The 13114-nt window shown below is 41.4% G+C and overlaps 1 long non-coding RNA gene across 1 annotated transcript in view; it reads left to right on the top strand.

Moving 5' to 3' along the window:
- The window catches only part of LOC118500337, a 37732-nt gene that overhangs the window by 15397 nt on the left and 9221 nt on the right, over window positions 1-13114 (top strand). The gene's annotated exons all lie outside the window — the stretch shown is intronic.

Genomic DNA, 13114 nt, shown 5'->3' with positions numbered 1-13114 from the left:
GTGGTGTTCTTTCTCCTTCTGCCTACTTTGTAGAGAGAGAATATAGGATAGGGCCCCATTATTACCTCTGAGTAAATTCTTATACCTTTTTAATCATTCATGCATATACATGCTTGTGGTTTTCACCAGGCACACATCAGCCAGGCTAGGAAGAAGTAGGGATGACCTCCCCTGTGTGAAGTAATAACAGGTGTGTATGTGGCTCTGGGAAATGTTTAAAAACCAGCTTTCTCAGGGAGGGAGGAGCCCTGGTATGAGGCATTTGCCATTTTCTGTGGTGTGAATTCTCCACCGTGGCCAGTTTCAAACCACTAGTGTGATATCGTTGAGTGTAAATCAGGGAGAGATGCTACCTCACCATCAGTTCTCGCTAGCTGGTACAAGCTGTTTCTGGCACCCTACTGTTCATATCCAGCTACGGAGAGGTTGGGAGGAACACTTTTATATTACAGTCGGAATTTAACAGGTTAAAACATTACAGTAAAGTAGTTTTTCGGGAAAGTCATTGTGCAACAAAATGGGATATTACTTAGTAGGTGACCGTAAATAGGAAGCACAGGTGTGTTTGTGTTCTCAGGGCAGGGTACAACTGCTGTTCAATCACTCCAGGTTTCAAATGCAAGTTGACAACAGCCTCTTGACTTTAGGATCCTGGTACATTGTTGCTGCCTCTAAATTATTGAATGTGCTGGAGTATTATTGTAAATAAAGCTTTAGTTATAGCTTGAGGGTTTACTCTTATCCCTTCAATTCAGTTTTATATGTAATTAGCAACAAGGGGTGGGGTGGTAAAAACTATCTAAACATGATAGAACAGCCAATGCCATTTTATTTGATGTCCTCTGAATGTATTTCTGAAATGCGACCAAGGTTATATAACCAAATCTTAGAATCCAGAATCTTAGACTCTTAGGAGAAAGATGCTGTTCTGAGTGTTAAATGTACTAAGTATGTATAGTAGGTAAATATGGTGAGTATGTATGACAGACTTGTATAAGTTATGTAAGAACCACTTATTACGTCTGCCTTGTTACTTTTATGTTTTATACAGTCTTTAAAAGAAAATCACTCATAATAAGCATTAAGATCCTACTCTAAAGGAGGCCAGGTATAACAGACTTCAGTGACACAGACCAGAAGTAATACCCACTCCCAGGAGCCTGTGGAGGAAGAGCCCCATGCACACCTGAATTCCCTCTCCCTCTCACAGTGGCCACCGCAAGCTTAGAGGCTGAATGTACCTGGAAGGTTGTAAACTCAGTGTTATAAAGTCAGAGGCCCAGAGAAAAAGAAGCACATGAAAACACCCTTCTAGGCCGACTGCTTAGCAGCACATATGTGTCTGTGTACACACACACGGGCACGTATACAACCATATTCTGGTAAGACAGCGCCTTTTCCTCCTTCATCGGTGTGGTTACCCAGTGTGAACTCCGCGCATCTGTAATTCACAAATAAGTAATGTGAGGAGTCAGACCATCTCATCGCTGAAATTTCTCACTTAACCTCAATATTGTTTCTGCAAAACATTATACTTGGAGATAGAATTTTCCTTAGAATCTTTTACCAGAGACCAATAAAACAAGAATGTTGCCACTATTGTATTTCAAATTTGCCTACTCAATCTGCTGTTATTTTTTCAGCTTTTCTTAACTTTAAATAACTTTTTAATTTTTCAACAATTGACATACAATATTAGAGTAGTATTAGTATGTTAGTGTATGACCCAGTGATTAGACATTATATAACTTACTAAGTGATCACCCCAATAAATCTAATACCCATCTGACACCATAGTTATTACGATAGTATTGATTATATTCTCTATGTTGTGCTTTATATACACCCACGAGTATTCTCTAACTACCAATTTGTGCTTAATCCTTTCACATTTTTCACACAGTCCCCCAACTCTTCTCCCCTCTGACATCCATCAGTCTGATCTCTGTAGCTAGGAGTCTGTTTCTATTTTGCCTGCTAGTTTATTTTGCTTATCAGATTCCACAAAGAAGTGGAAATCATATGCCATTTGGCTTCTTCTGTCTGACTTATTTCATTCAGCACAATACCTTCTAGATCTATCCCATGTTGCAGATGACAAGATTTTGTTCTTTTTTATGGCTCAGTCATATTCCATTGTATATATGCACCGCTTCTTGATCCACTCATCTGCTGAAGGACACAGAGGTTGCTTCTACATCTCGGCTATTGTAAATAAGGCTGCAGTGAACATATGGGTGTATATATCTCTTCAAGTAGTGATTTGGGTTTCTTCGGATAAATACCCAGAAGTGGAATTGCTAGGTCCTTCCATGTCCTTCTCTTGTTATATAGCCTTTCTTTCAAAGTATACTCTGTTTGGTATAAGTATTGCTGCCATAGAGTTTTTGTTTGTTAGTTTCCATTTTCATGGAATATCTTTTTCCATCCCTTTCCTTTCAGTCTGTATGTGTCTTTTGATCTAAAGTGAGTCTCTTGTCAACAGCATGTATAACGGTCATTTAAGAGTCTTGTTTTGTTATCCATTTAGCCTCCATGTCTTTTGATTGGAGCATTGAATCTATTTGCATTTAAAGTAATTGTTAGCTATGCATTTATTGCTATTTTATTATTCATATTTTTTAATCTTTTTTTCTTTTTCTTCTTAAAGAAGACCCTGTACCATTTCTTGTAATACTGGTTTGGTGGTGATGAACTCCTTTAGCTTTTTCTTGTCTGGGAAGCTTTTTACCCGTCCTTTGATTCTGAATGGTAGCTTTGCTGGGTAGAATAATCTGAGTTGTAGTTCTTTGGTTTTCATCACTTTGAATATTTCTTGCCAATCCCGTCTGGCCTGCAAGGTTTCTGTTGAGAAATCAGCTAACAGTCTTATGGGAGCTCCCTTGTAGATAAGTAACTGCTTTTCTCTTGCTGCTTTTAAGATTCCCTCTTTGTCTTTAACCTTTGGCATTTTAATTATGATGTATCTTAGTGTGGGTCCCTTTGGGCTCATCTTGTTTGGGACTCTGCACTTCCTGGACTTGTATGTCTATTTCCTTCACCCAGTTAGGGAAGTTCACCATTATTTTTTTAATTAATTAATTAATTTTTTAATTTTATCATTTTTTACACAGATTTTCAATTCCTTGCTCTTTCTCTCTTCTCCTTCCAGCACCCCCATGATGCAAATGTTCATATATTTGAAGTTGTCCCAGAGGCTCCTTATACTATCTTCATTTTTTGGATTCTTTTTTATTTTTGCTGTTTTGATTATTTTTCCTTCATTATCTTCCAAATCTCTGATTTGATCCTCTGCTTTATCTGCTCCACTGTTGATTTCCTATAATGCATTCTTCATTTCAGTTAATGTATTCCTCATTTCTGACTTTTTAAAAAATGTTTTCTATCTCTGTTTTTATGTTTCCTATCTTTTTGGTGAAGTTCTCACTACATTTATCTACTCTTCTGCTAAGTTTACTGAGCACCCTTACAACCAGTGTTTTGAAATCTTCATCTGGTAGATTGCTTGTCTCCATTTTGGCTAGTTCTTTTTCTGGGATTTTTTTCTATTCTTTCATTTGGGTTATCTTTCCTTGTTTCCTCATTTTGGCTGCCTCCCTGTGTAAGTAGAACTGTTATGTATCCTGGGCTTGGTAGAGTGGCCTTATGTGATAGGTGTCCTGTGAGGTCCAGTAGCACAGCCTTTCTAGATCACCTGAGCTGAGCACTCACTGTGTACCTCCAGTGTAGGCTGTGTACACCTTCCTGTTATATTGAATCCTGATTGCTGTTTTTACCTCAGTGGTAGGGGTTTACCCCTAGGCTGATTGGCTACAATGACTGGCTTTGACCACTGTGGAGGATAAGCTGTGCAAGGGCTGTTCCTGTGGAACAGATATTGCTTCAGTGGGGCTCTAGTGCCATCTGAGTCTGCCCCTTGAATGTGTCACTTATGGCAGTAGGTGGGCGGTGCTTTGACTTGGTCTGAAGCTGTCCACTGGGTGTGTTAGCTCTGGGGCATCCTAGAAAGTGCAAACCAAGGTCCGCTGCCACCTGTGTCCTTCCAGGGGCCACCTGGCATGAGCTGCAAAGTGATCTGTAGATGGCTGCTACTTGTGCTGGGCTTGGGGGTGCCCAGGAGAGGCCAAGCTATGAACCAGAGCCAGCTGCCACTAGTGCTGGGTCTGGGGTCACTGAGTGAGAGGTGTGGAGCATGCTGAGGTCAGATGCTGCTTGTTTGAGAGATTTTAGTGAAGTCTGAGGCACGAACCAAGAGACTCCATTTGTATACCAGAGCCACTGGAAGCAGCTTGGGTGGGGCCTGTAAGTTGGGTGGGGTGAGGCCTCAGGGAATCACTAGGGTGGGGCAAACAGTGTTAACCAGGTTGAAGGAGACTCAGATATGGCACCTGCTTGCCTGATCTGTGAGGAGGAGGCTCAGCAGAGAAACAATGTCCTCTGCCAGCACTCCTGTCTGATGCCAGGCAATTCAGTTCCTCCCCCATGTCCCTGGTGCCTTTCAATCTGCTGTCCCATTGTTGGAGCTCAGAGTGAGTTAGTCTGAGTGAGTCCATGTGTGAGCCCCTTAAGAAGAATGCCTGGAATTTCAGGAGCCCCTGTCTCACTTAACCACAATCCCCGCTGGTTTTTACAGTCAGAAGTTATGGGAACTTGTCTTCCTGGCACTGCAACTATTTTGGTAGGTGACCGTAATGACACTGAAGTGAGGGCAGATTCTAATGGAAGCTATGTGACCATTTCTGTTGGCCTAGTGATTGCTGCCATAAATTTCATTTGTATCCTCCTTCATTGCTTCTTTCCTGTTCCTGGGGCTTTAGCTCTGCACACCTGTTCTTTTCCCTTAGGCTCTGCGGTGGTGAACAAGTTGAAAGAACATCTGTAGCATGTACTGAATGCAGAAGCACGGCCGGCCTTCCATAGTTTGGGTTTGTCCTAGTGAGATTTATAACAAAGCTAAACACATCACTCCTCAGTGGTATCACTTTTCCCAATATGGTGCTGGCCATATTTATGTTCCCCTGGACATAGGACTTGCCTGCTCTCCTTTCTGTAATCGCTTGATTGCATCAGGTTGATAGCTGATGACCTGAGGGGCCCAGCAGCCTTCAGTTCTGTGCTGCCAGCAAGGACAGGGAAACCAGATCCCTTGGACTCGGCCATATTGTGATGTCTCTCTGGCCCAGAACACCTCATCTGTGAAAGACATAAAGGCGAGAGCCGTGGCTGGCTGTGCTATTTGTCAATCTTTCACTCATAAATTAAGGTCTGAAGATTGAAGAAATGGAATCTATAAGTCACTATATGGGCAGAGAACCAAATAGCTCTTTCCCCATCACAGTGTTAAGTAACTTGTGTTCACTTCAAAAGAAATTTAGATGCAAGGTTGCTGCTTCTTACAGAGGTGTGGTCTTTTTCCATCCAAATTAACTCCCCGTCTCAGGACAACCAAACTGGGAAACTGTCTTTCTTTTGTCTAAACATAAAATTCACAACATTAGCCCTGAAGAATTTCTAGAAAACCAACCCATTCTTTTAATTGCAAGCATTAAAAACAAGAGACTAGCTTTCTTTTCTCCACAGCTTGCATTGTCGACACATGCTGAGCACGAGGGGTGACATCTGCTTGGGCAGCTTGGCAGTGAGCCAATTTTGGTGTCCTCCTCTCAGGTTTAAGGTGCAGTCACTGACCATGTGTACCCTCAGCATTTGCGTGACTGGACACTGACAGTCTGCCAGGGTTATAAGCAGCTGCCATTTCACTTTTATTTACTAACTATATTTTATTTATTGAGGGATTTTTTCTTTGTAAAATGCGTGTATCTTTTTTTTATTTGGGACTTGTTTTTATTTTAGGAGGGCATCTGCCGCTTTAAATCTGGAAATAATTTCCAAAGTTAGTTGTCAAAATTCGTCAGCAGCCCTCATTCTCCTTCTGTTTTTCTGTCTTCCTTGACACTTTCGGAGCTGCTGAAGCACTGAGCCAGAATCTTCAGGTGGAGGATTCTGGGTCATTCAGCTAAATTTTCCTGTGTAGAAGTAAATAGACTAAAAAGTCAATGAAGCTTAAATTTCAGGGCCTGTCACTCTTTCCAAGGCAGTGAAAGGTCCCCAAATAACATGTTTATCTGAATTTACATATATCTGAAAATTTTTCTGATTTTATTTTTTTTTTCTCTTAAAAAGTACCCCCACCCTGGACACATGCAGTGGTCTACACTTCAAGTCCTACAAAACTTGAGTGCATCTCTGCCCTTGTGGCCATGTGAGAGACCCCCAGACCTGTGTGTGTCTTCCTCTCCTGGCCTGGGAAGGGAAGTAGCCATGTGTTCTGTTTCTGCTGCTCCTTCCTCAGGAGCTGGGTTGGATTGACAGACCTACCATGCTCAGATCGGGCCTGTAATAGTTATTAACATTCTCCCCACTCAGTGTATTACATTACTCAGGGTCTTCCAGAGAAACAGAGCCAGTAAGGTGTATATATTATATACATGTGAATTCATATAATTCATATATATGATAATATAATATGTATATTATAGTATTATAATATACATTATAATATTATGATATATATATATGAATTATATGAATTTGCTCATGCTGTTATGGAGGCTGGCAAGTCCAAAACCTGCAGAGTTAATGTCCCACTTTAAAAGCCACCAGGCAACAGAATTCTCCCTTACTTTGGGGGAGGGTCAGACTTTGGTTCTATCCCAGCCTTCAACTGATTGGATGAGATTCATCCATATTCTGGAGGGCAACTTGCTTTATTTATTATATTGATTTAAATATTAATCTCATCCCAATATCCTCAGAGAAACATTCAGAATAATGTCTGGCCAAACATCTGAGCACCCTGTGGCCTAGTTAAGTTGAAACCTAAAGTTAACTATCACACCCTGTCAACTGAGTGAGCTGTTATTTACAGTGAGCTGGCCTGTTAATATCTGGGTTTACAGTAATCCACTTTTTAAAAACTATGCATGCAATTCTATGTTAGCAAGCATTATTTGAGAAGTGATTGCATGTCCTATAAACATAAAGCAGGGAATCAATGGAAAAAATAGGTTCTTGACTTTGAGGAACTTGTTGTTTAGGTGTAGTGCTATAACCAACCCGCTCATTGAAACAAGTCAAAGAGATTCAAAGGTGAGGCAGTGATTTACTTCAGCCCAGTGCAGAGATTCGAAGAGGCCTTCAAGGGAGGCAGAGGTCTTTCCAGAGAGAAATATTCAAGAAAGACTTTGAGTGATATTTGAAGCTAAATTAAAAACAAACATAGCGGTTGACTTGCTGCAGACCTGGAAGTGGGAACTCCTGGTAGATCTAAATATCTCTAGAGATGTCCAAAGAACACTATGATGTCCTGGTTGGTTGAAGAGGTGGGGCCATGTTGGGGCTGGAGAAGCTACTAAAAAACAGGTCGGTGGGCTGTGGGTTTGCAGAATAGGAATTCAGTGTAGTTCCTGTGAGGTTTTGAATTGACAGCTGGCTTCCTACAGCAGAGAACTGATAGTGACTTCTGCATGGAATAGCAGCTTTGTACAACAACCAGAATTTTCACGTAGTTTGCTTTGCTCTTGTAACAACCCAAGAGCATGGTTCTTCCTTATAGTTAGCCTATACCTGTCTTCGAAAACTGTGACTTTTTTCCTGAGGTTGAGGACTTGCCCCATATGAAGATAGTCATTTAGACCTTAAAATGCTTATGAACCTCATTTATATTATTTTGTCTTGTGTTGTCTATAATAACTATGGAATTAAAAGTTTAATTCCCTTCCCTGTGTCAGGGGTTTCAAATTCTGCCTCAAGAATAGTTCCAGGGGGAGAGGAAAAGTCTTGTGTCACAAGTTGGTTTCTGTTTAAAAAGCTGTTGGAAGAAGGAAGGGAATTTTTCCTCCCTGCTACTTTATTTTTAAAGAAAACCACTGCCATAGGTCAAAATTAATGGTTACAGAGAAAATCACACTAAATGAATAAAGCTCAGAAAAATGTGTGTGTGCATGTGTTTCGAGGGGAGAGAGAAAGGTGACATAAAGAGATCATGTGATTTGCTGGAACACTTTGACAGTGAATCTTACCTGTTGTACCTCTAACGCACAAAATGAAACCCAGTAGTACATAGTGGCAGGGACCCTCAGGAAGTCACAAACCAGCCATCAACTTTATGGGGCTAGAAACGGAAGAAATTCATGTTTTAATTTTTCTCATTTCTTTCAGCAATGTGTTCTAAAACACTTAAAGCAAAAATTGCATCATCTTCATTATTTAGTCTGGAATTTAGTTTTACTTATTATTAAGTTGATTATTTAGTCTAGAAAACACTGTATCTTTAAAAGTCAGTATAATTTGTTTCATTCTTTCAGATAAGTCAACTGCTCCCCCAGGAGCTTGCAAAACAAGACTGTGATGTATTAACAGAGGCTCTAGGATGGAAACTCTAGCTTTCTATACAAATCTGTTTTTTCTTATAATTCGGGATGTTATTTGGATTACTAGAAATCCATTTCAGATTCTCTCGCAGACTTAATCTTTATACTACCTCGCCTCCCCACCCTTCAATAAAACCCAAACCTTTTTCATCCAAATCAGGTGTTGTTAGCCTGGGTGATTTTGCCCCCTGGGGCCACTGGCAGTGTCTGGAGACACTTCTGTGTGTTACAGCTGGGCAAGTGCTACTGGCCTCTAGGGAATGGAGGCAGAAAAGCTGCTGAATGGTCTACAATACTCAGGAGAGTTCTCTTTAATAAGGAATTGTTTCGTTCCAAATGATAGTAGTGCCAAGGTTGAGAAACCGTGGTCTAAATAGATTTATCAGGCTTATTTTGTATTAGAAACTTGGTTAGTTGTCCACTTTTAAATGCCTTCTTTGCTTTAAAAAATGAAAGGCAGCATTCGTGATTTCAGCCAAAAAATATATATGCAAGTATTTAGCTTAGTTTAAAATTATAAATACCGCCTCTCTGGCAAGCACTCTTAAAATAACAAAATCAACTCACTCCAGTACTTGGAAATAACATGAACAGAGGCCTTTTTTCCCCAAGAGGGAAAGTACTGATTAAGGAATTTCTAAGTGGCGAGAATAGCAGAGTCACAAAGGCCACATTAAAAGGCAGTTTGGGGCCTCACACTTATCCTCCACTGACCTTTACTTTGAAATTGTTGACAATTTTCATCTAATACATGGTTAAAAAAAAGATCACCCTGATTCTTTGAAAAACAGGGACCAGCTTACATAAAATCCCACCACCTGCTTCAGTGTAAATGATAACACCTACCCATAAGCCATGTCCTTACAGGATTCAAGGAGAGCTCATGGTTTGTCCTCTCAGCGGCCTCCCCACACATAAAAAATAAAAAATCGGGTGTCAGTGAGTACTCAGTAAATACTCTTGAGGGATCAGCCTCAGATCTGGGGTGAATTTGTTCCCTGACTCAAATTCCTCTTGCTTTGGAAGTAATCAGCATTTCCTCCTAGTCCACCTGGGCTGCTCCAACAGAGATGTTTACACACATAAGCAAAGAGAGTGAGATGATCATTTTTGAGCATTTGCAGGAAGGGAATGCTTGGAAAAGTAAAACTTATGTTTCTTACAATTAACAAGGAGGGAAGTTCAGAACAGCCCACTGAGAAATATTTATCTTCAAGTTTGCCTGACCTTGTTTTGACATCATATGTACCCTCTTATCTGCCTCATGATGAGAGTTTTTCGTCAGCTCCTACAAAATATTTTGACTACAGTGAAAGCCGATCTCTTTTGTTTTGCTGAAATGGATTGGGAAACAAAACCATGTGAAAATTTTCAGGATAGAAAAGAAGCCTAAATGGATTAATGTTTGCTTTAAATTCACAAGTTCTATTGAAACAGGGCACTGTGTATAAACTGCAAATGCAAGCTGCATTTAGTTCCAAAAGGTAGTCTCAGCACGTGCGTGACTCAGTGCTGTGCCTGGGTTTTCACCGTGTGCTTCCCCTGAGTCTCAGGGAAGCTCCAAAGTGGCAAACCTCAGCCTGAGGGGCGGGTTCAGTGCCTACAGAGGACCTCTTATCCCTTCCAGACTGGGCCAGAGGGTAATGTGGCCTCACTGCTATTGATAGCCTTGGTACCGTAAGGGAGTGAATGTGCAGAGACCATCATTGGGTCCTTTGATAAAAAGGGCCAATCTAGAAGAAAGAAATCCTAGTCAGCCCAAGGAATCATGTAATCAGAACCACACAAGCAATGGGACACTTAACTGTTGGCTCTCAAGGCAGAGTCCACTCAGGTGACAAAGCAGCCTTTTCCAGGTCATCCAGTGGGGAAGGGCAGTGAGTGACCCATGGCAACGGGGCCCCGCAGTAGGTCCAGTATATAATTAGCTCTCTGTTACTCGGGAACGGGTTCCACAGCTCATGTACCACGTTCCTTCCTGCTGCCTGACTGTTAGCCAGCTTGGAGCTTAGTGCCTTTGGGAGGATGTTGGTTTTCCTTAAGAGGGGTTAAAACTCTCTACCCTGGTGACAATTAAAAAGCAAGGTGAGAGGTGCACCTGTGTCCTTTATTTCCATTGTGATATTAAAACATTACTTTCTAATTGAAGGATATCCTCATTTGACTGAGGACCTGTGATGTTCAGGAGTTTTTATTGAATTCTCGAACCCCTTAATAGTCAGCAGGAGCTCAGCAGGCCAGAAATGACCACTTACTTTTCCTTTCTTGGACCAGTCTGACTATGCAAAGTGCTTAGCCCTGAGAGACTTGAGGTTGGTGCTACTGTTAGGTAGGATAGATAGCAAGCCAAGACAGGGAGGAGGAGGGAGACATGTCTCACCCGCTGACTCAGCAGTTCTGAGCCTGGTCTGATAATATTGCCAGGTGTTACGACATCACAGGAAATACGGTGCTGACGTGGGAGCAGGGCCGTCCTTGAAATTCTGTGTGTTGTTTCTGCTGTCTGGGAAAGAAAGCCTCTGAGCCTGTGCTTCCATCTCGAGGCCTGAAAGGCGGGAGAGGGTCCGCAGTGCCTAAAGGAAGAGGCCTATAAAACTGCTTTGGCTAATTGCCTACCTCTGGTCACTGTCTGTTTTACAGGGAGTCCCTAATGCTTACAGAAAGAGCCCATAAATAACTTCGGGTGACTGCCCCAACTTTAGTGCTCTGCCTCCTGTCACATACCTGTTTTACAACAAGATGTACAAATGGAGTCCGGTGCAAGATAGGGATTCAGGCTAACAGGCCCCTACACATGCCTAAGTTTGGGTAGTCACGTCCCCCCCGAGAAAGCTGGCACCGCCTTTACGCATCAATCAATATGTAACTTCTTCACCCCATCCTACTACCCGCATGAGTCCTCAGAACAAAGGACCTGGCGCACTTGCCACCCTGGCCTCCGGCTGCCCTTCCTTTCGCCACCCTCACCCTGCTTTGCCTATGCCTTTCAACCCCCGACCTTAGCTAGGCCCCATTCTCTTCCATGAGAACGGGTCACCAATAAATCCTGCTTACACGCTAATAGATTCACTGATCTGTAATTCTTTACTGCATCCGCGAGAAGAACTGAGTTTCTGGAAGTTTCTCCTGCAAGACTACCTTCTCACATGAGTGAATTAGTGAGAGAAACTTTGGTGGATTCTTAGAGCTGGAGAGGTCTTGGGTTCACCATTGTTTTAACATTTGAAGAATTCCAGGACAAAGAAATAGAAGTTTTTTAAAGGTCACAGGATACTGAATATGTTAGGATAAATCTCAGGTTCAGTATTCCTGCCACACACAAAAACAAAATAAAAGCACATGCAGAGGACTCGAGGAAAGTTTCAGAGGTGCTGGGTATATTTAGTACCTTGCCTGTCATGATGGTGTTACAAGTGTACGCATCTCTCCAAGCTCATCAAGATGTGGACATGAAGTGTGTGCAATTTTTGGCATATCAATTATATTCCAATAAAGCTTTTTTTCTATTTCTGTAAACAGTGGTTTTCAAACATCTTTTTTCCAGCTTTATTGAGATGTAATTAGCATTATAACACTGTGTAAGATTAAGGTGTACAACAATAAACATTTTAAAGGAAGAATAAAAAGACAAGCATACACTGAGACACTATGTTTGTAATAAATCTCTCTCTCTAAAGACTTGTATCCAGAATATGTAAATAACTCCTGCAATTCAACAATCAAAAATAAATACCAAATCAAAATATACAAAAAGCACAGACACTTCATTTTCTCACAGAGCTCTGTTTCTTTGCCTCATCGCACTTATTTAGATTTGCAATAATATATTCATATGTGAGATTTTTTATTAAATTCTGTCTCAACCAAAATGGTAAACTCTACAAGGGCAAGCTCCAGAGTTCACAAAAACATTGCTCACTGTAGCATCCCCACCTCCAAGCACAGTCCTAGCTGCATATGAATAGTTTGGACAAAGAGGAAAGATGCACCCTAGGTATCTGGGTCTAAGTTTACAGCTCTTTTTACAACACTGTTTTGGAAAAAATCTAGTCCCATAATTAGACAATACAAATAGTTATCATGATAAAACAATAGGTAACAATAAGTTATACTGAGGTGTTCAAAAGATTCAGCTATGAAATACAAGTTTGTTTAGCATGGTTCTATGAACATACACATATCTAGAATGGGCTTTTCTAAAACAAGACCCCTAACTGCTGTGATGAACAGACTGATAGGTCGCTCCCTGTGGCCCTCAGTTCACTGGCTCCTTGGAGAGTCCAGAGGTTGATGCTACCTTCTGTGAACTCACAGCTGAACGTGTAATCCACTTCAAGCTATGTGGGAGTCCGTTCTTCCCCTCCATCCTGTGTTGCTCTGTCCACAGTGTTACAAGATTTCAGGAATTGGAGAAACTAATAAAATATTTCTTCACTTCCTTCTCACACTGAGAATGAAACATTGCTTATTCTGCATTTTTTTTTGTCTCTAAGAGCAATGTTGGAATTTCTTCTTTGGAATTAAATAGCACCCCCAGGCCAATACACCGTGTGGCATCAGTGTATGTTAAAGCAGGAGCCACTGCAGTGGGCTTTCAGCCCATGGGAGTCCTTAGCCTGGGGCTTCTGAGAGCTCCAGAGTTTGTCTCCTGCCACTTCTGCCTTGTCTCCTCCTATAGGTCA

Source organism: Phyllostomus discolor, chromosome 4, assembly GCF_004126475.2.
Source record: "Phyllostomus discolor isolate MPI-MPIP mPhyDis1 chromosome 4, mPhyDis1.pri.v3, whole genome shotgun sequence".
Taxonomy (NCBI): Eukaryota; Metazoa; Chordata; class Mammalia; order Chiroptera; family Phyllostomidae; genus Phyllostomus; species Phyllostomus discolor.
Note: the sequence above shows the minus strand (reverse complement) of the source record. Positions and strands in the feature narration are given on the sequence as shown.